Consider the following 24372-nt stretch of genomic DNA (forward strand, 5'->3'; position numbering starts at 1 on the left):
TATATATCTAAGTCTCGGACTCCTAACCTATTTTAAAAGCAAGGGCTGTGGTGTGATTCATTTTGGTTACTCTCTGTGCCTAGAAGTGTGAAGCATGTAGAAAGTGTCTGATAAATGTCCACTGAATTAATGAAGCAACAAAATGAGAGAGAATTGTCTGATTGAGGAGACCCCAACATGTCATATCATTAAGTAGACACAGACCCTGGTGTCTGAAGCTTCATCTCAAACATAAGCCATGACCTTCATATTGACAAGTAAAACATGCAACCTCCTAGGTGCATTAGACACAACCTATCACTTACAGCTCCTTGAAACACTAGTTTGCCTGGCTTTCAGGAGACCACACCATTTGGTTTTCCTCTCCCTTCATTGAATGTTCCTTCTCAATTTCCTCCTCTGGGTCTTCCTCCTCCTCTTGACCTCTAACTGTTGCTATGCCCCAGGGCTCATTACTCAGCCCCTTTCTCTTCTCCATCTACCTTCTCTCCCAGGGCCCACGTGAGCTCATTCAATGTCATGGCTCAAAATGTCATCCACATACCCTGGCTCTAAAATTTCTGTCTCCAGCCCCATATGCTTCCCTGAACATCAGACTTGCATATCCAACTGTCTACTTGACATCTTCAATTAGATGTCTCACAGATTGTAAAATGTAGCATGATTGAAACAGAACTCTTTATTTTCCCCTACTTAAAATCTGCTCCTCCTCCGTCTCCACTGGAATAAACGGCAATTTTATCCCTCCAATTGTTCAGGCCAAAAACCTTGAAGTTAATCTTGACTTCTTTCTTTCTCTCCCACCCCACAACCAATCCATCAGCAAATCCTACCAGCTCCACTTTCAAAATATATCCAGAGTCCAACCCCATGCCCCACACTGACATCACCCCGGTTCAAGCTATGCCATCTCTTACCTGGATTACTGAAACAGCTCCCTAAGTGCCTTCCTGTCTCCTCCTCTCCCTATGTGGTCTACCTCCACATCGCAGTCAAGTGACTCTTCTTAATCTCAGTCATGCCACTCCTCTGCTGTCAATACTCCAAAGGTGTCTCAGTAAATTTTATGAAATTCAAATCATCACCATGGTCTACAAGGCCCTAAATTCCCCTTTCCAGTTTATTTCCTATCCCCTCAATCTCGACATTCTCATTCCACAGGCCTCTTTGCTGTCCTCAGCAAAGAGGACATATAATACATTAAAACATATTATAAAATAAAATATTATATAAGTATTAATTTGAGATGTCAATATCATAAAGTGGGGGCAGGGCAAAGCTGTAAAGGAGTAGAGTTTTTGTGTTTAATGGGTACAATTTTGACTTTGCAAGGTGAAAAGAATTCCAGACGTGGATGGTAGTGACGACTGCACAAATCCATATACTCAGCAACACTGAACCATACATTTTAAAATGGTTAAAACTGTAAATTGCATGTTATGTATACTTTACCACAATTAAAAATGAAAAATAAAACCGTTCATATACAGATATGTACATATGAATAACCAGTCTGAAAGGACAGGCACAAAAGGTGAATAATAATTATCTATGGGTAGTAAGATTATAGACGACTTTTTTCCTTAATGCAAAAAAGCATTTCTAATTTATGCATTATGTGAATTATGTAATTTATGTGTGACTTTTATGTATTCCTTATACAATAAAAACACATGAAAAGCCATGTATAAAACTTACACCTAGTGTGGCAATAGTATTCGACTACAAACAAAATCTGAAAATAAAACGTGTCACAAACTACAGGCCTCAAACGTCCCATTGAGTGTGGTCAATTTCAATGGACTCATCTCCACAGGAACTGGACAAGAGGCCAGGAGAGTTCAGGTTTTCAAATGCAGACTCAGGTGGAAATGAGGATGTTAACTGTCTGACACAGGCCAATCATGCCACTCATGAACAAGCTCTTGCAAAATTCTGAATATTTCTACAATGTGCCATTTGATAGTGTGGTGTCTTTTGACACAGACCAAGCTACAAAGCTGCCTACAGTGTATAATTAAGGGTTTCAGATACACTAAGGTTTTCTTCTGCCAAATGCCATTCATCTATGCTTGACTCTTCCAACAAATATAACCGAAGTACAATTTGTAAAGCCAGCTCACTGTGTGAATTATTTTGTCCTGCTGTTTTAAGGAACTGCACCGTGTACAGAAGTAGAGAAATTTGGCCGGGCGTGGTGGCTCATGCCTGTAATACCAGCTGTTTGGGAAGCCAAGGTGGGTGGATCACTTGAAGCCAGGAGTTTGAGACCAGCCTGGCCAACATGATGAAACCCCATCTCTACTAAAAATACAAAAATTAGCCAGGCATGGTGGCAGGTACCTGTAATCCCAGCTACTCAGGAGGCTGAGGCAGAAGAATCACTTGAACCTGGGAGGAAGAGGTTGCAGTGAGCCGAGATCACAGCACTGCACTCCAGCCTAGGCGACGGAGCGAGACTTAATCTCAAAAAAAAAAAAAAAAAAAAAAAAAAAAAAAGGCTGGGCAAGGTGGCCCAAGCCTGTAATCCCAGCACTTTGGGAGGCTGAGGCAGGTGGATCACCTGAGGTCAAGAGTTCGAGACCAGCCTGAACAACATGAAACCCCATCTCTACTAAAAATTCAAAATTAGCTGGGCGTGGTGGTGCATGCCTGTAATCCCAGCTACTTGGGAGGCTGAGGCACGAGAATCACTTGAACCCGGGAGGCAGAGATTGCAGTGAGCAAGATCATACCATTGCACTCCAGCCTGGGCAACAAGAGTGAAATTCCATCTCAAAGAAAAAAAGGCCGGAGACGTGGTGGCTCACGCCTGTAATCCCAACACTTTGGGAGGCTGAGGCAGGTGGATCACAAGGTCAGAAGTTTGAGACCAGCCTGGCCAACATGGTGAAACCCTGTCTCTACTGAAAATACAAAAATTAGCCAGGCACGGTGGTGCGTGCCTGTAATCCCAGCTACTCAGGAGGCTGAGGCAGGAGGATAGCTTGAACCCGGGAGGCAGAGGTTGCAGTAAGCCGAGATCGTGCCACTGCACTCCAGCCTGGCGACAGAGCAAGACTCCATCTCAAAAAAAAGAAAGAACAAAAAGTAGAGAAATTATTCTGGGATATCCAAACCATAGAGCCCAATCCCATCGTTGGACAGAAGAGGATGCCAGGACCCAGAAAAGTGAAGTGACTTAGTGACTTGTCCAGAGGCTCACTCCTAGTTTGTGAAAAAGCTGGAACTAGACTCAGGAAGTCCTGAGGCCTTAGTCCAGTGCTGCTGCTGCTTTTTTTTTTTTTTTTTTAAAGGGATTTTCTCTTTTGCCCAGGCTGGAGTGCAATGGTGCAATCTCAGCTCACCACAAACTCCACGTCCCAGGTTCAAGCAATTCTCCTCCCTCAGCCTCCCAAGTAGCTGGGATTACAGGAATGCACCACCATGCCCAGCTAATTTTGTATTTTTAGTAGTGACGGGGTTTCTCTGTGTTAGTCAGGCTGGTCTCGAACTCCTGACCTAAGGTGATCCGCCCACCTCGGCCTCCCAAAGTGCTGGGATTACAGGTGTGAGCCACCATGCCCGGCCGGTCCAGTGCTTCTTTTCAAAACTTGGAATGTCATATTTGTAAAAGGAGAGTAACTAGTAAGTATCTGAATGTGGTTACAACTGGAAATACATTTATTTCTCTCCAACCTTTGTCTTCAAACTGGCCCTGCTGGCTCTCTCTTCCCTGCCCCTTGATGATAACTTTGACAGATTTCATAGCTTTCTGGTTACTCACAATTTCAAGAACCTCAATTAAGGTTAATTTTCAGGTGTTTTTCTAAAAAAAAAAAAAAAAAAAAAAAAAGCCGAATCTGGTCTAAATCAAATCTTTAACTTGACACACAGTTCAAAGCTCCTCCCCCTGCCCTGGCTAAGACTGAGCACAGCTCGAGGTCTTGCAGTGGGGAAGCGGAGGAAGCCTGCTCTTTCTCTCCTCCTCCCTGTCCCCCACTGCTTCTTGCTTTCCAGGGTCAGTGATGGGCCTGGGGTGGGAGTGATGGGCCTGGGGTGGGAGTGGTGGGCCTGGGGTGGGGGTGGTGGGGACCAAAGAGTAGAGTGAGTAAAGGGGCAAAAGTCTTCACACTTGGTTGCAACTCTCCCTTGGCTGACAGCATTCTCTGGGTTGCAAGTGTCCAAATGCTGAATGTTTCATGGGACGCATCTATGGTTTTTCAAGAGGCCTTATGAGAATCTCCACAGGGTCTGAGTTACGGGCACCAGATGGAGAGGTGCTTTTGGAGCCCTCACTCCTGGCTGGGAAGAAACAGCCCTCTCCCGCCCACACTGTAAGAAGTAAGGACAAACGATGGTACTTTCCCTCACACTCTGCCCAGTGACTCAACTCTCCTTGAATGCCTCACCTTTCCTTCACACAGGCTGTAGGTGGGTAATGGCGGCCAGAATAGTTCACCAGTCTTTCTATAGATCTTGTGGGGTTGTGCCTAGCTGTTCCTCTTCAGAAGGCAGGAATACTTACCACCTAGCATCTTCACAAACTATCCCATTTGACATCCCGTGACAGGAATCCTGAATGTTGTCTGCAGGGAGGAGGTACTTTTTTTTTTTTTTTGAGATGGAGTCTCGCTCTGTCGCCCAGGCTGGAGTGCAGTGGCGCCATCTCCGCTCACTGCAAGTTCTGCATCCCACGTTCACGCCATTCGCCATTCTCCTGCCTCAGCATCCCAAGTAGCTGGGACTACAGGCGCCTGCCACCACGCCCAGCTAGTATTTGTATTTTTAGTAGAGACGGGGTTTCACTGCGTTAGCCAGGATGGTGTCAATCTCCTGACCTCGTGATCCGCCCGCCTTGGCCTCTCAAAGTGCTGGGATTACAGGTGTGAGCCACCGCACCTGGCCGGCACTTCTTAATTTTGTAAAGCCTTGGCACTACACAAAGAGGAAGCAGCTGCTGGAAGTTCCTGGGGGAGCAAGGGATCTACCCAGGAACTTCTGGAAAAAAGAGGGGCTGCCTCCCGAGACAACTCCCTTTATCATACGGAACGTCAAGGAGCCTAAGGAAAAGACTGAAAGTTGCTGCTTCCCTGGGACCAACCAGACTGGGTGTGTCAGGATAAGACAAACTCCTGAGACTGTCCTTCACCGACTATGTGGCACTGACTGAGCACTTTCCTCTTTCTGGGCCTCAGGCTCCACATCTGTAAAATAGTGGGAAGGTAAATATTTGTCATTTTTGGTGGCCTAGCATTGGAGGACTCTCTGTATTTGGAGGAACATTAAGATAGGTGGCTGGCAAGGTCCCCTCTTCCCCATTACAGAAGCCCAAGAGGGAGGGGACATACTGTCTCTCTCCCTACCCTTGCCATGTAGTTATAGTATGGAAATGTGACCTGGGCTTAGCCAAGAACTTTGAATCCTTAATAAGGATGGAAAAGCCTAGCTGTGGTGGAATAAGTTCCAGAGGTATGGCAGTGTTGACTGGGAGTGGGTAGCCCAGAGTACTAAAGTAGTGCCCAGGGCTCTTGAGCTGTGCCTAGCCACACTTATTTTCTGAGCTGGCTCTCTAAGACTTTATGACTCTGCAGAAGTGCCCATGTTCTGTCATAAACATGCTTGGCTCACAGCTCCCATTTCAATTCCTTTCTTCCTTGTCGCCCTCTATTCTAGAGGCCAGAAAGCAAAATTGTTGAATTTCCAGACTCCTTAGCATTCAGAAGTAGTCATGTGATACAGTTCTGATGAATAAAATAAAGAAATAAGTCCCTTCTCCAATATGAAGGCAAAACCTGGAAGGAAAAAGGCTTTCATGCTTCATCTTCATCCTTCCTCCTTCTTCCTAACTGGAACACAGATGAAATGCCTGGAGGTGAAGCAGCCATCCATGACCATGAACAAAATGCTAAATAGAACTTCAGCCTCTGATGACAGCCCTGAGCAGCTGGACAAGCCTTGGATTCCTGCCTCTAGACTTATTACACAAGGAAAATAAGATATCCACCTATTTAAGCCACTGTTTTTCAGATTTTCTTACTCCCAGATAAACACATTCCTTTCTGATCTACTTCAATATTATGACTATTCAATAAATGCAATAAAGGTTGCATAATACTCAATAAATGCAAAAAAAAAGTTGATCTGAGAATGGTATTTACAATTGTATAATATTTTATAGCTTATAAATTGTCATTACTGCTGAAGTTCCTCAGGGTAGGTTTCTTGTTTTTTGGGTTTTTTTTTCCTTGTTTTTTAATTTTTTTTTTATTTTTTGAGACAGAGCCTCACTCTGCTGCCCAGGTTGGAGTGCAGTGGCATGATCTTGGCTCACTGCAAACTCCACCTCTCGGGTTCAAGCAATTCTCCTGCCTCAGCCTCCCGAGTAGCTGTGACTATAGGCATGTGCCACCATGCCCCACTAATTTTTTGTATTTAGTAGAGATGGAATTTCACCATGTTGACCAGGCTGATCTCGAATTCCTGACCTCAGATAATCCATCTGCCTTGGCTGGCCAAAATGCTGGGATTACAGGTGTGAGCCACCACGCCCAGCCCACTGGGTATGTTTCTGTTGCTTAACACCAGAGACTCTGGCAGGTACCTTGAGCTCTTAAGATGTCCTCCAGCTCTGATAGTCTGTCCTTTTTAAGAGGAACATTCTTCTTACTATGCAAACTCATATCAACCTCAGCTTTTACAACTCAACCAAAGAGAAGAGCAGTCATCTCGCTTGAGGTGGTTCATCACCAAACCAGGCCCTATCTCCTCCTGCCTTCTCTGTCCTTTGATCTACTCCCTACAGCCAACAGCCAACCCACCCATGAGTCAACCTAGCCTAGTGTGACCTCACAGAGCTACGTACTTGACTAGACTTACAATTTCCAGAGGCAGATAGATTCCTGCCAACTAGGCCGAATCTGAGTTGAGTATGACATGTTTGTAAAATATTTTGTAGTTTGGAAACTTAAACTATCTTTTTTCTACTATGTCACTGATCCTTGCAACAATCCTGAGATAAACAGGGCAAGCATAAGGACCCTGATGCTCACAGAAGTGATGTGCTGTAGGATCTAGAGACGAAAAATAAGAGGATCATATGACTGGAGAAAGTGTGGGTAGGAGAATGTACGCTGGGCTAGGAGTCAGGAAGCATAGGCGCTACGTTCCAGCCCTGCCACTCATTAGTAGCTTAACCTCTTGCAAGTCTACCTGTCTGGATCTGGTTTCTTCATCTGTACAACAAGGATGTTGGATGTATTAGTTAGTGCAGGCTGCCATAACAGAGTATCATCGATTGGGTGGCTTAAACAACAGAAAGTTACTTTGTTACAGTTCTGGAGGCTGGAAGTCCTAGATCAGGATGCCAGCATGGTCAAGTTCTGGTAAGGGCTCTCTTCCTGGCTTGCAGACAGCCACTTTCTCACTGTGTCCTCACATGGAAGCAGAAGAGAGAGATATGTATCTTTCTTCCTCTTTTTATAAGGGTACAGTACTATCAGATTAGGAACCCACCCTTATGACATCATTTATCCTTTATTATCTCATAAAGACCCTATCTCCTGATAAGTCACATTGGGGGTTAGGACTAAGTCCCATTGGGGGTTAGGACTTCAACATATATATTTTTTTGGAGGGGATACAACTCAGTCCACAGTACTGGATATGATCTTTGGAGTTCCTTCCACCTGTCAGCACAAGTCTGGAACACTGAAGATACAGTTGTCTACAGAATTAGTAATTCTACCTTGCCTCCTTGATTCAAGAAACTGCACAAGGCTTATTTCTAGACTATTTGTAGGAACATTTTGGAACTCATCTGTGTAAACACTTTCCCTTCCCTAAGGCAATTAATAAGCCAGAGGTAATCTCTGGCCAAATCAGGTCTCTCCCAAAGTTGGGGCCTTAACGTTTTTCAGAAAGCATGTATTTAACTGTCACTTTTAGCCTTTGGGCATAGCATGCAATTTCTGCCACTGCATTTAGAAAGAACATAATGATGATTGTCAATTGGAGGTGGGTTTTTAATCACAAGTCTCCAGCTAAATTTTCTAAGAGCCATGAAGATTACTGAGCAATTGTGGCCTTTCACTAAAGCACAAAGTACCTTGTCAGTCCTACTTTATGAAGCACCTGGAAATGCTGTCTTAGAGTGGCTTTATGGTCAGAAGCAGGCTCTAGTGGGGAGAGCTGGCCCTTTGCAGGTCAAATATAATTCCCTCCAGTCATAATCAAATATTTCAGATTTCTCCAGAAAGATTATTTTTGGTTTGATATACTTATTGTCAAAGGCCTACAAGTACTTTCAGCACTTAAATTACAATGCCCCCCTAAGAAAACACCCCAAGGATGATTTTAACAGTCACAGAATGTGTTATTGCATACTTTAAGCACTTAAATACAATGCCAAAAAAAAAAAAAAAAAAAAAAAAAAAACCCAAGGATGATTTTTTCTTTTATTTTTTTTTTGAGATGGAGTCTTGCTCTGTCACCCAGGCTGGAGTGCAATGGCGCAATCTCGGCTCATTGCAACTTCTGCCTTCAGGATTCAAGTGATCCTCCCGCCTCAGCCTCCCGAGTATAGGCATGTGCCAGCCCCCACACCCAGCTAATTTTCTGTATTTTTAGTAGAGATGGGGTTTCTCCATGTTGGCCAAGCTGGTCTCAAACTCCTGACCTCAGGTGATCCACCCCCATCAGCCTCCCAAAGTGCTGAGATTATAGGCATGAGCCACCGCACCCAGCCCCAAGGATGATTTTAACAGTCCCAGAGTGTGCTGCTGTATCTAGACCTGAGACCTTTAGGAGTAAGAAGATGGTCTGCATTTCTGTAATTTGTTTACATCTCCTTATGACATAATCTACAACTGCTTATAGACTCTAAATTTTCCTTCTCTGTGTAATATCAAACCCAGATTTACCTTTCATGTATATTATAACCCAATCTTCATCTTCATTTGACCCAAACTATCTAAGTTCTGTATTCTACAAACTAGAAAGATGCTGAGTTTTCTGTATTGATCCTATGGAGAATGGTTCTCAAATGGGGGTGACTTTGTGCCCCAGGAGACATTTGGCAATTTCTGGAGACATTTTTGGTTGTCACCACTGAGGTTGGGGGGTAGTCGTGGTAGTACCAGTGGCATCTAGTGGGTAAGAGTCAGGGATGCTGCTAAATATCCTACAATGCACAGGACAGCCCCTGCAACAAAGAATTACCTGGCCCCATGTGTCAACAGTGTTGAAGTTGAGAAACTCTGCTACAGAATCTCAAGATGCAAAGCATATGGTCCTTCGTGGCTTCCAGGGTTGTGGGGTGGGAAGCTGTTATACTGGCAGCACAGCTCTGGCACTCTTCATGACCCCAGGGACACACACAGCAGATGCCGATGAAAACTTAGGCTGTCTTTGCCAGGCCAACTCACAACGCCAATAAAGGGGTTAATTTTTTTTTTTTTTAAGTAGGCGGCCCTTCCTTTGATTTTCATCCAGCTTCAGTGTCCTCTTCACCAGGGCAGGAAGGAGAAGGCAAGCAGGACTAGAACACAGTGGCTCAGGAGCAGCCCTACAGCAAGGTCTGAAGGATTGATAGATTTGCTACTCACAGCTTTATAGCTCATTTTATTCTGACAGTAGAGTGTATAGAAAAAACTTCTAAACACTTCTTAAAAATTCTAACAGCTTTATAGGTTGGTAGGATTTCAAGCTACTTTTTAAAAGCATTAAATTATTCCCTGTGCTCCCATTAATTTAGTTATTTCTATATATCCCTCCTAGTTCCAAAAAGGTTCTGACATGGGTAACTCTCCCTGTGGTGTTGACTTAACTATCCCAAATCAAGCTTACATGAGCTTTAGGACTGATCAATACAGGTTTCAATTTAGGAGGAAAAAGGATTTTGGAAGGGCCAAGTAAAACTATAATGTTTTGGCAGTTAAAAGATATGAGTTAAATTCCCACTATGTGTAAAGTTATAGTGCTAAATGCTGAGGAAGACATTTTTTAAAAGTATAAATCACAGCTGGTGTCCTTAAGTAATTCATACTCTGAGAGAGATAGGCTCCATGCCCAAGGGAGGCTGTCTTCTGTTACAAAGCAGGCTGTGCTTGGTGGTTTCTGGGCAGGGGCCACCCTCGGCATTCTTCCCTCCTCTGGCCAGGGAAGGAGGGGCAGAATAGGAAGAGGTGAGGGTAGTTGAGTGGGGAGTGCAAAGGGACAAAGCCTCAGAAGTGGACGCATACTGGGGAGAGTCTGAGGTATAAGCAAACTAAATGAGAGCTGGATCTTAGAGGTCCTGTTGGCCAGAGGGAGGCATTAGGGTTTTATCCTGAAGTTACAGTCATCTACACAGGAAGTTATATGATTAAAAAAATAGCATTTGTTGGGTGCTTACCCTTTACTAAGCATACTATTTAATCCTCTGCCGTAGCTATTCTTCTCCCCATTTTACCGATGAGGACACTGAGGTACGAGGGTTAAATCACCTACTCAAAGCTACTCTTGCAAGTACCAGAGCCAGGATTCACATCATAGGCACAGCCCACACTCTTAACCACTTCAGACTGCCTCTTGATAGAACAGGAAGGATGACAGCAGAGGAGAGACTAGATAGACACGGATACCGCTAGGAAGGAGCTGCCGACAGACAGCATTTCAAGGAGTAGAGGAAGTCAACGGGGTCAGATGTTGCTGAGCCATCATGAACGAAATCTGAGAAACAGCCATTGGATTTATATTAGGCAATCACCGGTGACCTTTAAGAGTTCTGTTTCAGTAGAGGGGTGGGGGCAGGAGCTCCTTGCAGAGCATCAAGAAGGGGAGTGATAGCAGATAGAACCTTGTGTAGAAACTGACAGTGAAAAGACAGGGAGAGATGGGAGAGAAATTTCCAAGCTTTTCTTTTGAGACTATCTCCCAAAACAATGAAACCTTTTCTTTATTGAGGAATTGCAATATATTTCACCTTGTTCTTTTGTTTTGATGGGCAAAGCTAACAAATTTTAGGAGTCATGGTTAAAGGAGAATTAGCAAGTGTCACAGAACTTGTTTTTTAAAAGCCCTGCATCAAATTCAGGTAAAATACAAAGATTTGACTATTTCAAAGGAAACTGTCATGGGCCGAAGGTTAATTGGCCTTATGCATTGTATTGGCTGGACAAAATGGCAATTGTGTAACCAGGGTGGGAATAGTGTGAGATAATCATAGATAAAATAACTTGCTTCAGACCTGTTTTGAGGCAAGGGAAAGAAGCTGAAGCACTGCATGTGTTATGGCTTGACAGTGAAATGTGGAGAACAGCTGCCTGGACTTCCAAAAACCTGGGCTGCAAAGGGCAAAAATACTTATTAAAATTCCTTGTTTTAATGAGTTCTGGGAATAGGATTTATCAGCCTCTGTCCTAGCTACTAAGTAGTTTCTATTACAAATCAAAAGCAGTTTTAGGGAGGCTGTGTTTTTTGAAGGGGAAATCCTCTCCTGGCGGGTAATTCAGACTGCCTAGGGCAGCAATTAAAGCCATCCGGGAGGAAGAGAGGAGGCCTCTCTGTGGCTGAGGAGCAGTTTCTCCCAGGCTTCTTCCGAAAACCATGAACTCCCTTTAGCATCCCAGTGTAGTCCATTCTAAAGTGTTCTACAGATGAATCAGTCCCCGAGTGTCTATGATTTTGCTGCGGCTCAAGAACTACTGCAAACAATAGATGCATGAAAGACATATGTAGAGTCCTTCCTGGGACTGCCTATGCCAAAGAGATCTCAGGCTGTGATGCTTCTCAGACACATTGGGTAAGTGCTTTGGCAATGAACTCTCAGACCCTGGCTCAAACAGGGATGACACCAACAGGTATTTAATGTTTAAAAAATGCAACAGGCTAATAATGCAGGCACTGCAAGGATTTACCTGTCTGTGTGAAAAGCCAGTAGGAATGACCATAGATTCCTTTTCCTTTCTAGTGACTCAGGCCACTGGGACAGTTGATGGTTGGGTGAAGGAATCCAGAGTCTCCTTTGGAAGTTCTTCAAAAACTTTATGCATCCCCATTACAGGGGAACCCATACAGATCTCTTCTCCATCCCAGGCCATCTCCCCACATACCATTTGCTGCCTCGTCACACATCCCAACCCTCAAGTGACTTTTTTCCCATCTTTACAGGTTCCTCTCTCCCCAACACCGGCTCAAGAGTAAGCCAGATCTTTCCCGATTCTTCTCCACTTTCTTGTTTTCCCCCAAACAATACGTAAAGTTTTTGCATTTTAGCGGTTTCACTGCTCACTACAGAGAACAGTAAGGACTAACAAAAACAAAAAGTGTGGGAAGCTGGAAAGATTCAAGGATGCCATAGTGATTTGTTGGTTCTTTTTTTACAGTACCAGAGTTGGGGGAGTGAACAAAATAGACAGAACCCCTGCCCTTTGGAGCATTCATTCCATGGGGGAGATGGGCAATAAACTTAACAACTAATTAATATAGTATGCTAGGAGGTGCTATGAATAAAAGCAAGACAGGGAGGAGGAATAGGATGCTGTGGGAGTGGGGATAGTTTTAAAGGAGTGGTTAGACTTTGAGCAAAGCTGAAATGAGGTGAGGGACCATGAAGACACCTGCGGGAAGAGTATTCCAGGGAAGAAAACCATTAGTGCTAAGGGCCTGGGGGCAGGAGGAACAGCAAGGAAGCCAGCGTGGATGGACCAGAATAGGACGGGAGGCCAGAGAACTATGGGGCAGAGAGTGCTTCATCCTGCAATCAGAGTGCGAAAGGGAATGAGTCCAGAGTTTGAGCTATGCTGACCTGAGCTCAGATGTCAGCTCTGCCCCTTAGGTCATTTACCTTGGGCTCCCCCATTCTTATATATAAACAGTTGACCATAAAGGGTGGTCACTGCAATATGGGATGTGAAACTTCCTATCACAGGACACAGCACATGACATGTTCCTACCCACCAAACATCAGCTCCTCTCCTCTTCCCCTGGTTTACAGGGCTCCTCTCATCTAGCTCCCAATGCAATTGAGTAAAAGATGTCTAAAAGTATGCCATTCAAGGGCTTCCAAGAGGGCCAAGTGCAAGAAAACCAACTGCAAAACGGTATACATCTATGTATTGTTGGAAAACAGGAATATTTTAGTTTCTGCATTCAAAAATCTGGAGGAATCCACACAAAACTGTTAGTGGTGGTCAGTGCTGAAGGGTAAGATTACCAAAAAGTTGGACTACTGAGCTTCTACCTTCTATATTTCTGTAATGTTTGAACATTTTACAATGAGCACATATTACACTGGCAAGCAGAAATCACAATATAGGCTCGTGCTGGTGCAGGAGAATTGACCTCCTGGTCCTGAGTAACCTCCATCCCACCCTGCACCCAAGCCCACCTGGTGTGATCCAACTCTTACATCTTCTCTATGGGAAAACTGAGTGCAAAAAGGGCCAAAGGGAGCCTTAGGTTCTTAGATGAGACCTGGACCACAGGAGAAGGTCCTGGGATAGGTATGCTTGGTTAACATGTGAACTCCCACTGGGTCTGTTTGAAAGGGGATGGAAAGTGAACGACTTTCTAAAGAAAATGAAAACCCTTACTATGGCTGCCAAGCAGAGAAAGAGAGATTGATGAAAATCAAGTATTTCAAAGTAATCTGGAAACTTCTTTTGTGATTCAAGATTGTCGACAACTGAAAAAAAATCTCATTTTAAAGAATACTAAATTAAGAAATACTTTAAGAAAAAACACATTTCACAATGAAGTAGCTTACAAGGTCGATCAAGGAAAAACAAATATCCCAGTTCTTAGTGTCTTATTCAACAATGTACTAAAATACTCATTATAATCAGTCACCACAAGACATGTGAGTTTCCTAGCTTGGAAAACTTTTCTCCCACTCTCCCAAACAACTCTCATGAAGGGAATTAAAAAAAATAATGCTTAAGCGTTAAAAGTTTCCTATATGACTTTCCCAGTTTAAATATATGTTTCAAGAGAAAAAAAAAAGTAGTCCAGAAACATTTTTACATTTCCTAAATTGGCCTTTGCACCATAAAGCCTTCTCAGCTCTGCATTAAATGAAATCCTGCTTGAATGGAAGACAGCAGACTAGTCAGTTTCTCAAACTCTTCAATCATGAGATTCCCAACTGAGGAAGATAGATAGTGATGCTCCCCATAGGAAAACTCATTTCCTCCCCAGAAATCAAGTAACACCTCTCGTTTTCTGCTTCTTGCCCAGTAACATCAGGACTCCTCTTGAGTTTATCTGATCATAGACTGGAAATCCCCAAGACAGAAAGATCCTGTCTCAGCATTTCTGTAAACACCAGGGAATGTGCTCTTCCTAAACTGAGTGTTTCCCAGGAGGCAAGAATGCTATGTACAAACTGCTATACTGTTTCAAAGTAACACAGTGTAATGAAAATTGTAACATCATGGTACTCTAAAACCAATCACACTGACCAAGGAAAAAAGAGCTTACAGAATTAAAAGAGATGGTCATATTTCCTACTCAATATTATTCATCAATTTATAATTAAAAGTTATTATTTGCATGGGATATACTTTCCAAATAATTCCTTCTATTCACCTACACCTTTCTCACCACTATCTCAACTATGTGACCTGAGTAGAAAAGCTATTAGCCCCTCTGGGTGAATTTTCACTGATGCAACTACAGCAATTTCTAAGTCCATGAGAACTGCTAGGAATGTTTAACAAAATCCAATAATCCAATACCTGCATTATAATAATGCACTTTAAAAAATGATTAAATACACATCCATAGTTGAATGCACAGATTCCAAGAACTTTGAATGCATAATTGCTACAATCATAGAGAGACTGGATTATGATCCATGGTTGGTATGGATTTTTTCCTCCCATTAAGGCATTCACAGGCAAGTGTGATAGACAATGTTGCTTTGATGACTGGCAATGAGACCAGAAGACACTGTGCAGGGCAGCAAGAAGGGTAGGGTGGGATGCAATAATGGAAAATGGGAGTGATTCATTCTATTTAATGCATATACATTTTATGAGTTTAAATCTGGAGGGAAACAACTTTTTAAACTCAACTCATTGTGTGGGAGAATTAAATGGAAGCACATCTTGGACCCCGCTTTTTATAGGTTTAGTGCCACCTCAAAAAATTCCATACCGACCCATTCTGAAACAACAGCTTTTCTTACTGGAAAGCCACAAAGTTGGTGTGGAATCTGTGAAATGGAAAATCGGACCCAAGCTAATGTGCTCATGCATAAGCTTGATTTTAATGAAAAGGTACATGGAGCAGCCACACCTGGAGGAAAAGCCCCCTCAGGACTCCCCACCTCCAGTATCCCCATGCGCTTGAGTTTGCATCCTTACCCTGTCCCTGACTGTGTGACCTTGGGCAAGTCAGTTAACCTTTCTAAGTCCTAGCTTGTTCATCTTCAACATGGACATAAGAGGTTTGTTATGAGGACTAAATGAGATCATACACAAATAGTTTTAGCTCAGTACCTGATACATATGAACATTTAAGAAACGTGTCCTTCTCGTGATTAGATGTGGCACTCTGATCACATTTTAGAAGCAATTACAGTTCAGCTATCATATCCCAACATCTTGTGATAACCATTTTCATTTTTTGCTTCTAGCTCTTACTATTCTTTTCGTCACAATATTTTAGGGTTGAGGTATTTGGGGGAGGAGGTAAGCAGTTATATACATCCCACTTTTCCCACTGTTGCTCAAAGCAAGGTGAAAAGCCAGGGAACTAAACACATGCACTGAAAAGAAATTCAGTCTTTAGGATATGATGTGATAGGTGTACGAAATATAAATAAATCATACAATTTCAACCTCTAACATATAGGGCATCAAATCATAGGTAGGTTTTATTTTAAAAGAAACAAAAGCCAAGCAGCATTAAAGAGGATAGAGGGAACCCATATGGGCCTATTGCTAGCTCAGTATTGGTGACTGTGAAACAGGGATGGGTGAGCTAGATTATGGGGGCTTTCATGGGGTCTGACTTCCAACAGGTGGCTAGCTTTAGTCATGTTCAGATGCAAAACCGTAATGAGTTTGAGTATGCAAGTCCCAGGGATTCTGCTGAAGGCCTTTTCTCAGCCATCAAGGGAGACAATTTTCTAGGTTTAAGACTCCCTGGCAAGTTAGCAAGCAGGGAACTGCCTGCCCTAGCTTGCACCTATCCCCTGAAGGGGATTCTGGCCTGACGGTGAAAACCCACCATGCCTTCCAGACAGCCCATCCTGCCGCTGAGGCACCTCCCAACAAACTGGGGAAGCCCACTAGGAAGTGGTCACGACCAAGCAAGCCACAAATCCTCAGGGTGTGGGATTTCCACCTCTATACCACGTCTGAAAACCGAAAATAGGCGCCCGCCTGCCATACTGCAATGGGATTCCCCCCAGCAGTAACCCCCCCCAGCTTGCATGTTTTATTAATAAATGCAAGATGGCACACGGAGGCAAAGAATGGGAGGTAAGGCATCTGCAGCTGGACCCGAACCAGGGCAGTTTGCAAAAATAAATAAGAAGCATGTGACAAGAAGCAGGTACCCAGGCTGGAGCTGAAAGCCCTGGGCTGCCCCACGCACCCTCGCCTGGCTCCCCCCAGCCAGCGGGATGAAGGTCAGCGGCAAGATCCCAGCCCTTCCGAGCACGCATCCTGCAAACCTTGACCGGTCCCCCCACCCCCCGCCCCGACCATAGGACTCGGGCAGTGAGGCAGGGGAAGCTCCGGCCGCGGCCGGCTGCGAGGACACATACCTGCTGCCCGGGCTGGGGATTCGCTCGGTTCTGCAGCGGCGCCGGTCTCGGCTAGCGCTCCCGGGGCTCCCCTCTCCGCCCCCCCGCCCCCTCGCGGCCCTGCCGCTCCCTCCTCGCCCCTCCGCCAACCGGCTCGGGGGCGCGCGCGCGGCCTCGCGCCGGCGACTTGTCCGGGCCCCGCGCCTGCGCCCTCGCCTCCCGCCGGCCCGCGCGCGCGCGCTCCCGAGGCTGCGGAACGGTGGCGCGGCCTGTCTAGGGAACCGCGGCGTCGGCGGGCAGGGGCTGGCGGCCAGCGCTGGGCAGGGGCGGAGGCGGGGGCTCGGCCGTCTCCAGGGCTGCCACGCAGAGCGCGGGCTTCGTGGCGTGGGTGAGGGGGTCGCGGGGCAGGCTCGGGACCTGAGTGCGAGCGTGTGGAGAGGCGAGGGGGCCGCGAAGGGTGGGTCTGACGGGGAGGCAGGCGGGGCGCAGAAGCAACAAGTGCGGAGGCCGAGGTCGTCTCACCGGGAAGGGGAGGACCCCCGGGGGATTTCGTACTGCTGAGAATGGGAACCTCCCGTCGCTTTGGCGCAGCGCTTTGCAGTTTTCAGAGCGCTTTCCCAGTTGCTCCGTTTCATCCGCGCGGGGCGCCCGGTGAGGGAGAGGACGACACGCAGTGCCCCCTACGCTTGGAGGCCACCGAGGGGAAAACGCCTTTCTCTGTGTGGCTGGAGTCATAGCACAGTCAGAGCCCCTTGACTCTCAGTCGGCTGCCTGGGAGAAAAATACCAGTACATTCATTTGATGGCCTCAGCTCAGGACCATTGTAGGACAGTGTTTCTCCTCTTTTTCTCTCTTTCGTTATCTGACTCTTAAAAGGGCTTTTTACACGCCCCCATCTCCTTTCCCCATGAAATTCCAGTACCACAGATACACTCGACCTGCTTATGTGCTGTATGTGTATCTGTGCTTGATGCATAAAAAGAGTAACATTGCGCCCCTTGGAGGCAGCTTCGCCCCGGTGGAGAAGCCTGTCCTCGGGCCATGGTTCCCAGTTACCGGGTGGGTTAAGCGGAGTCACTGAGCAATGTGGATGCACCCACAGATATTCTCTGTCGTTTAAAAAAAAAAAGAAAAAGCCCTCACACGTAATGTGTACAACTCTTTCTAATTAGTGTCTGCAGGGTCTGCTGTGAATACGGCCATTTAAGCAGCTTCTGGATTCATAGTAGCTTGTTATCGTTGGTCTTCACCAATTCTTGCTAAAAATATAGCCGTTTTCCTATAGGGTGTTGCCATTTTTATGTTAAAATATTTGAAAAGTTGGGAAATCCTTGTTTCTGGGACACGAAGTTTCAGAAAGGCTTTTGGCTCTGCAGATAGCCTTGATTTCTGATTCTTGTACCTCTTCTAAAGTGTTTTTATTTGGTTAGGTCCAGCTGGCCTTTCAGGAATGTCCTTTGTCTTTTCTTTCTGCCGTAGCTTTTTTAGAATGGACATAATGGAAATGGTAGAGTTGAAGGACATCAAAACCAGCTCTTGGAATTGCCCAAGGGTCTTGGATTATACGGGAATATCTATACAGGAAGTATCTTCTTTTGGCAAACAGGAAAAAATGTAAAATTTTTTCAGATCCTCCCTCGCCTTTCGGCATTTCCTACTCAACTCTAACCTCTAATGGTGGAATTTCAGAGGAAGAAACACTTGGAGATGATACTTGTAGAAGCTACCTGGGTTGCCAAAGGATTTTTCTACATTTCTAGATGGAAGAAATGCGGACTAGAAAAGAGAAAGTGGAGATGGGTTAAGAAAAATTAATGGAGGATGCATGGGAGGGAAGCTATAGTTTTCTGACAGTCGGTGACAGCATTTTAACTACCTACACTTTATTTAGAAAAAGCTTTGGCATATCTTGCCCCAATTGTTATCCACTCCTTTTTCCCCCTTAGTAGAACTCTACTTAAGATTTGATTGAAACTATTGAGAAGCATCCAGTTAAAACGCTAATTAACTCTCAGACTATGACAAGTATTTTGAAACTTGCTGAGAGAAATTTGAAGACCACTTCAAATTTCTGCCAGGAATCTTTGTATTCTAATAAAATATTTTTGAATTCGGGTTCATGCTACTTCAAGGAAACTTTTTTTCTACAATGGCTATTTATAATATAATAGCCATTGTGTGGAAAATTACATGCTAATAACGTTTACCTATGTATTTTAAGTGTTCTGGGTTTTTTCCTTTTCTGAGTAATCCGAGTTTATGGAAATTGTAGGTGCAACCATTTCATGTTGTACTGTGAAGTCAAAAATCCCAAAACATGTATCATTTGTCAACTCTATGCTGCCCCCTGGTGATGTCCTACTTCACAGCACCTCCCCAAACTAAAATCTAACTTTGATAAATTTTTTAGGGTGTTGAAAACTTAAGTGTGGGCAAGATGCCATTCTGCATTCTTCAAACTGGGCCTTCTCTTGTTTTCAGATACCCTAAGGCCTAACACGGAAGGAGCATTAGCCCTTGAGGCTGATCAATCTAGAGGAACTGTGAAGACCTCACTTTCACTTGGAGCATTATTCTTGAACTTACCTGGCTTATAAGATTCAATTGGGAACACTTGCTTAAAATCAGATTCTGTGAGTCATAAATTCAGCTGATTAGAAAAAAAAAAATGGATTCTGGAGCCTCCTTTCAAACCCCTTGAAATCTAATATGAGGGGGGTTGGCTTGTGATTTTTATGTTTAACTGCCCCAGGTGATTCTTATTGACAGGAGAGGGTGGGGGAATCCTGGAGCTATAAATAATACAGGTGCTGCTTCAGTACACTGCAGGTGACTAATGGGAGGGAATTTTGTGAGTAAAGGAGCTTAGTAGCAACAGGAAAGTATAAGAACTGTAAAGCAGTAGTGGAACTGTGGGTTTAAGCTTGGTATATCACTTTCTTGCCAGACATACCTGTTTGTTTCTAACGTGGCTGTAGTTAGCATTCTATCCCATACCAAGATACCTTTTGAGGTAAGTCAGATTTTCTTTTAGTTAAAAAGACTACCTTTTCAAGAGTACCAGGATCACGTAAATGGAACATTTGTACATGTATGTAGCTGCAAGATTATGGGAGGATAGAGATGATGTTGATTCTGTGAATGTCTGAAAAAGATTGATAACAGAGTTAAATCTTTTGTTCTCTTGAGATAGTTGCTTGTGAAAATAGAACAAGTGAATCTGATGCCATGTGATTAGTGAAAATTTGAATAATGCCCAAAGTCCTTAAATTGTTAATGTGATGTAAATGTTAATATTTTGAAAACTCTTCTAAATGTTATAACCTCACTTATTTGGAATGTACAGGTAGAAAGCCAATCTGAGTTGGTAAAAGCCTGAAAAATGGAATATATGTGACTTTGTGTGGTATTTATTTTAAATTTGAGTACATACAATAATATCTAAGTCATTTTTTATTTTTATTTATTTATTTTTTTGAGATGGAGTTTCGCTCTTGTTGCCCAGGCTGGAGTGCAATGGCACGATCTTGGCTCACCTCTGCCTCCCAGGTTCAAGTGATTCTCCTGCCTCAGCCTCCCTGAGTAGCTGGGTTTACAGGCATGCACCAACACACCAAGCTATTTTTTTTTTTTTTTTTTTAAATAGAGACGTGAGTTCTCCACGTTCGTCAGGCTGGTCTCGAACTCCTGACCTCCAGACCTCAAATCTGCCTGCCTTGGCCTCCCAAAAGGTTGGGATTACAGCTGTGAGCCACTGCGCCCGGCCGCTAAGTTGTTTTTTAAAAAATCCTGCTGAGATGGCTTTAGCAAAAATGATTGACTAGTAACTAGTGACATTCATGTGCATGCAGTCTGTGTGGATACAATATGAAACATAATACCATGGACTCAGTAGGCTCTCAATAAAATATTAATTGTAAAGTTTTCTCATAAGTAGGTTAAGAATACTTAATGCAGCAAGCCCATTCTTCAAAGATAGTACTTAGAGCAGATTTTACCTTGAATGGAATACTAAAAGTGGGGCAATAAGAACAGTAGATCTTGGGTATGGACAATAGTAATTCTCATTATCTGTGAAGAATTTAAACTACAATAAACCCACTAAAAGTCTGTTTTTTATTTCCAGTAATTTTTATATACCAGTAATTCTAAACTGTGTCAATAATAAAATAGTCCTCCATGAAAAATCTCTTATGGATCTGGATTTTAAACAATTTCTGTATACGAATTTTTTTTTTTTTTTTTTTTTTTTTTTTTTTTTTTTTTGAGACAGAGTCTGGCTCTGTCACCCAGGTTGGAGTGCTGTGGTGTGATCTCTGCTCACTGCAAGCTCCGCCTTCCGGGTTCACGTCATCCTACTGCCTCAGCCTCTCGAGCAGCTGGGACTACAGGCACCCACCACCACAGCTGGCTAATTTTTTGTATTTTTAGTAGAGACGGGGTTTCACCGTGTTCACCAGGATGGTCTCGATCTCCTGACCTTGAGATCCGCCTGCCTCGGCCTCCCAAAGTGCTGGGATTACAGGCGTGAGCCACCGCGTCCAGCCACTATACGAATTTAAACTTCAAATCAGCATATTTTAATTATTTTTTTAAATTATAATCTACATGGAAATTAATTTAGAGAACTCCCACTCATACAATTGTCCTTCAGTAAACATGGACTCAGTTATTGTATATATTTCCAAGTAAACTCATGAAAGTTCAGGGTAATTCAAGACTTTAGGCACAGTTCATGTTTGCAACCCTGGTGGTCCATATTCCTGCATTTAAACAGTAGATTCTTTGTAAACAATGGTAGCACAGTGATTGTAAGGATAAAGAAACAGAACTTGATTACTTCAACATTGTTGTATGTGACCACTTAGAGTGTTTGTTTATAAAATTTAAGAGTGAAACATAGTGCAAACTTTGAGGTATAATATTTTTGTTTCATGGAATTATCCTCTTGAATAATTTTTTTTGAGACAGGGCTTTGCTCTGTTGCCCAGGTTGGAGTGCAGTGACACAATCTGGGCTCACTGTAGTCTCCGCCTCCCCAGTTCAAGCAATTCTCCTGCCTCAGCCTCCCGAGTAGCTGGAACTACAGGTGCCTGGCACCAAGCCTGGCTAATTTTTGTATTTTTTTAGTAGAGACAGGGTTTCACCATGTTGGCCAGGCTAGTCTCCAGCTCCTGACTTCAAGTGATCTACCCACCTCAGCCTCCTAAAGTGCTGGGGATTATAGGCATGAGCTACTGTGCCCGGCCCCGTCTTGAATAATTGAATTCAAATAATACATTTAACTTTGATTTTTTTTCTTTTTTCATTGTTAATAGTTGTTTCAAAACTAAAAAATCAAGAAAGTAAGAGGTATAATGTTATTTCGTACTGCAAACAAATCAGTATGTAGGCATATGTGTTTTTTATTTTTTGAAAATGATAGTTTCATTACAATTTCCTTTGTTGTACTGTAATACTTACTTTATTTTCTATTGGTATATAAGTGGAGTTGAATAAAATACAATTTCCACTGTCTCTTTCCTATTGTTTCATTTCATGATTATTACTGAAAAATAATTTTATCTCATAGAGGAAGGGGTAATAAAAAAAATGATCCCTCTGACCTGAGGTCAGGAGTTTGAGACCAGCCTGGCCAACATGGTGAAACTCTGTCTCTACTAAAAATACAAAAATTAGCTGAGCGTGGTGGTGGGCAGCTACTCAGGAGGCTGAGGCTGGAGAATCGCTTGAACCTGGGAGGCGGAGGTTGTGGTGAGCTGAGATCGTGCCACTGCACTCTAGCCTGGGCAACAAGAATGGACCTCTATCTCAAAAAACAAACAAACAAACAAAATGATCCCTCTGGCTGGGTTCAGTGACTCATACCTGTAATCCTAGCCCTTTGGGAGGCTGAGGCAGGCAGATCGCTTGAGCTCAGGAGTTCAAGATCAGACTGGGCAACGTGGTGAAACTCCTTCTCCACCAAAAATATTTTAAAAATTAGCCAGATGTGGTGGTGTGCACTTGTGGTCCCAGCTGCTCAGAAGTCTGAGGTGGGAGGAGGGCTTGAGCCTGGGAGGCAGAGGTTGCAGTAAGCCAAGATTGCACCACCGCACTCCAGCCTGGGTGACAGTGTGACACCCCGTCTAAAAAAAAAAAAAAAAAAAATCCCTCTGGATGTCAGATGTTCTAAGTATGTTAATGGACCCAAATGATCACCAAGTGAATGATATTCAGTTTTTAAGTGAGTTCAGTTATGTGTTTAATATTTGGAATTTTGCATGTACTCTATGAAGAACCATTCCTTTGGCTACACAATTCATGTGCCAAAATGGAATATCAGCGAGTGCATGTACATGTATTGAAAACACAAAAATGATCTACTATTCCAATTGTGGTATAATTATTTTATAATAATTAAAATTATATTAAATTTTAAATTAAAATATAATTAAAATAGTGTAGGCTATTTTAAAACCTAGCAAGTACAGGCCGGGTGCAGTGGCTTATGCCTGTAATCCCAGATCACTTGAGGTCAGGAGTTTGAGACCAGCCTGGCCAACATGATGAAACCCTGTCTCTACTAAAAATACAAAAATTTGCTGGGCGTGGTAGCATACGCTGGAAGTCCCAGCTACTTAGGAGACTGAGACAGGAGAATTGCTTGAACTGGGAGGTGGAGGTTGCAGTGAGCCAAGATTGTGCCACTGCATTCCTGCCTGGGCGACAGAGCAAGACTCTGTCTCAATAAATAAATAAATAAATAAATAAATAAATAAATACCTAGCAAGTACATATCCATGTGTTTATTAAAAGAATCCTAGTAATTGCTGACATTTATTGAATGCTTACCATATGTCAGACACCATTCTATGTGCTTTATATATACTAATTTATTTTTTCATAGCAGTCCCATTGGAGAGTTCTAGTTATTAATCTCATTTTACAGATGAAGAAACCAAGGCACAGAGAGATTAAGTAGCCTGCTCAAGATCACACAGCTAATAAGGAACCGAGATTCAAACCTGGGGAGTCTGATTCAGAGACTTTAAAATCAACGCTGGTGCCTCACTGCCTCACGTATGTACACAAAGTTGTGCCTAAATAAATTTGAGGAATCATTAAGTAGTAGGAAAAGCATTCTGGATTCCAGAGTTCCAGCTCCAGTTCATTCTGTAACTTTGAGTATGGCAAATAAATGAAAGTCTCTAATTTGGAGAGACTTGTGCTTATTCCATCTAGAAGTTCTCTAAGTTTTTTTCTAACTCTAAATTTTTATGATTCTATGATTATCATTACATAAAGGAGAAAATTTCTCTTTTACTTTCTAACAGACTAAAAGTGAATCAGAAAATAAAGAACCAGCATCAAATTTGAAGGTAGATACATTTTTTATGTTTTGTAGTTACAAAAAAAATTATTCTTAAACCTTTTATGTTCATTATTTGTATGACTACAGAAAGCCCATAAACCTCTGAAGAATTGATTGTTGCATTCTATTGACTTAAATAAAATTTGTATTAATATATGCCAAAATTGTCCATGCACACTTTCGCAATAGTTGTTAATATCTCTCTGCGTATCTGAGGCTACTCTGCTCTCGCTTCTCTCGCTTAACAATAACATAGCTGTGGATTGGGTTGTTTCGAGATGGAAGATAGGATCATATAACTACT

General features: G+C 43.3%; 2 protein-coding genes across 8 annotated transcripts in view; one reads left to right on the plus strand and one right to left on the minus strand.

Annotated features, from left to right (window-relative positions):
- The window catches only part of TMEM266 (transmembrane protein 266), a 152813-nt gene extending 136001 nt beyond the window's left edge, over positions 1-16812 (minus strand). Inside the window, exon 1 of one of the 4 annotated variants that reach the window (XM_017858023.1) lies at positions 16736-16812. The gene's annotated coding sequence lies outside the window, so the exon portion shown is untranslated. Of the gene's footprint in view, positions 1-6583; positions 6778-7191; positions 7214-16735 lie in introns of those variants that run through there. The other 3 variants (XM_017858024.1, XM_017858028.1, XM_017858025.1) reach the window with 3 other exon arrangements.
- A 213-nt stretch (positions 16813-17025) lies between these two features.
- NRG4 (neuregulin 4) overlaps positions 17026-24372 on the plus strand; it is a 99178-nt gene continuing 91831 nt past the window's right edge. For 2 of the 4 annotated variants that reach the window (XR_001882555.1, XM_017858015.1), the window contains exons 1-4: positions 17026-17102; positions 19196-19347; positions 23646-23776; positions 24031-24075. The gene's annotated coding sequence lies outside the window, so the exon portion shown is untranslated. Of the gene's footprint in view, positions 17103-19195; positions 19348-23485; positions 23777-24030; positions 24076-24372 lie in introns of those variants that run through there. The other 2 variants (XM_017858016.1, XM_017858017.1) reach the window with 2 other exon arrangements.

Source organism: Rhinopithecus bieti, unplaced genomic scaffold (assembly GCF_001698545.2).
Source record: "Rhinopithecus bieti isolate Rb0 unplaced genomic scaffold, ASM169854v2 scaffold_47256, whole genome shotgun sequence".
In the NCBI taxonomy this organism is placed as follows: domain Eukaryota; kingdom Metazoa; phylum Chordata; class Mammalia; order Primates; family Cercopithecidae; genus Rhinopithecus; species Rhinopithecus bieti.